The sequence below is a fragment of the Petromyzon marinus genome, unplaced genomic scaffold, assembly GCF_048934315.1.
Source record: "Petromyzon marinus isolate PM22_M1 ecotype Great Lakes invasive population unplaced genomic scaffold, UKy_Petmar_22M1.pri1.0 PM_Scaffold_470, whole genome shotgun sequence".
NCBI lineage: Eukaryota > Metazoa > Chordata > Hyperoartia > Petromyzontiformes > Petromyzontidae > Petromyzon > Petromyzon marinus.
Window position 1 is genome coordinate 68,688 of NW_027423469.1, and position 1,967 is coordinate 70,654.

At 67.2% G+C, this 1,967-nt stretch overlaps 1 long non-coding RNA gene across 1 annotated transcript; it reads right to left on the minus strand.

Moving 5' to 3' along the window:
* Positions 1–350: 350 nt before the first annotated feature.
* On the minus strand, positions 351–1,149 carry LOC142923382 (uncharacterized). The gene is made up of 2 exons (XR_012940710.1): positions 811–1,149; positions 351–770 (listed from the first exon to the last, which is right to left on the minus strand). It is a non-coding gene; the product is annotated as an uncharacterized LOC142923382 (long non-coding RNA).
* Between the last annotated feature and the right edge of the window lie 818 nt (positions 1,150–1,967).

The window sequence follows — 1,967 nt, forward strand, 5'->3', positions numbered from 1 at the left end:
CCCACACACCCAATCACACCCACCCAAACATTAACTCACCCACACACCCACCCACCCAATCACACACCCACCCACCCAATCACACACCCACCCAACCATTCACTCACCCAACCATTCACCCAACCATTCACTCACCCACCCAACCATTCACTCACCCACTTACGCACCCAACCATTCACCCACACACTCACTCACCCAATCACACACCCACTTACCCACCCACACACCCACACCCATTCACCCACCCACCCACATACCCACCTACCCACACACCGACTCACCCATTCACCCACCCACCCACACAGTAGACGTTTGAGTCCACGCGAGGGCGCTCTTTTGATCTTGAGGGATTGTGGACGACAAAACTCACGGCCGCTTTTATTGGTACTGAGTTCTCGTACAAAACGTACACGGGGCCAGGAGCGGCTCCCGCGGTGACGGCCGCACCACCGTGGCCGCCACGGCCGTCCGTGGGGAAATATTTTTGCCGCAAACCACCCTAGCGACCACGGACGGCCGGGGGGGGGTCCGGCCGGAAGGCCACGGGGAGTTTGGGGCCACAACCACCGTAGGCCTCACGGCGACGGGGAGTTTGGGGCCACAACCACCGTAGGCCTCACGGCCACGGGGAGTTTGAGGCCACAACCTCCCTGGCCACCATGGCCACGGGGAGTTTGGGGGCCACAACCACCGTAGGCCTCACGGCCACGGGGAGCTTGGGGCCACAACCACCGTAGGCCTCAAGGCCACGGGGAGTTTGGGGCCACAACCTCCGTAGGCCTCACGGTCACGGGGGTTTGGGGCCACAACCACCCTGGTCTCACAGCCACGGGGAGTTTGGGGCCACAACCTCCTTGCCTACAAGGCCACGGGGAGTTTGGGGCCACAACCTCCGTAGGCCTCACGGTCACGGGGGGTTTGGGGCCACAACCTCCCTGGCCACCATGGCCACGGGGAGTTTGGGGCCACAACCACCGTAGGCCTCACGGTCACGGGGAGTTTGAGGCCACAACCTCCCTGGCCTCACACCACGGGGAGCTTGAGGCCACAACCATCGTAGGCCTCACGGCCACGGGGAGTTTGGGGCCACATCCACCCTGGCCACACTGCCACGGGGAGTTTGGGGCCACATCCACCCTGGCCACCACGGCTGCCTGCCCCCTCCCCACCCCCCACCTCCCCCCACTACTCCCCACGTACCGCGTCTCGTGCCCCCGACGTACCGCGGGCGGGGCTGGGTGAGTTCCGGCCGCGGACCAAAAGACGACGGCAACCGAACGTCCCCCCACCGGGTACGCGACCACGACCACGACCGCCGAGAGGAATGGAAACAATCGGAGAGGCCCCCCACCACCACCGCCACCACCGCCACCACCCCCCACTCCCTCTGGCTCGCTCACTCGCTCGAGCCCGGCCAGACGAATCGGTAGGCGACCCGCGGGACGGAGCCGTGGAGCTCGACCCACCTGGAGCTCGACCCACCTGGGGCTCGACTCCCCTGGGGCTCGACCCACCTGGAGCTCGACCCACCTGGGGCTCGACCCACCTGGAGCTCGACCCACCTGGAGCTCGACCCACCTGGGGCTCGACCCACCTGGAGCTCGACCCACCTGGGGCTCGACTCCCCTGGGGCTCGACCCACCTGGAGCTCGGACCCACCTGGGGCTCGACCCACCTGGGGCTCGACCCACCGTGGAGCTCGACCCACCTGGGGCTCGACCCACCTGGGGCTCGACCCACCTGGGGCTCGACCCACCTGGGGCTCGACCCACCGTGGAGCTCGACCCACCGTGGAGCTCGACTCCCCTGGGGCTCGACCCACCTGGGGCTCGACCCACCGTGGAGCTCGACCCACCTGGGGCTCGACCCACCTGGGGCTCGACCCACCTGGGGCTCGACCCACCTGGGTGCTCGACTCCCCCTGGGGCTCGACTCCCCTGGAGCTCGACCCACCTGGGCTCGACCCA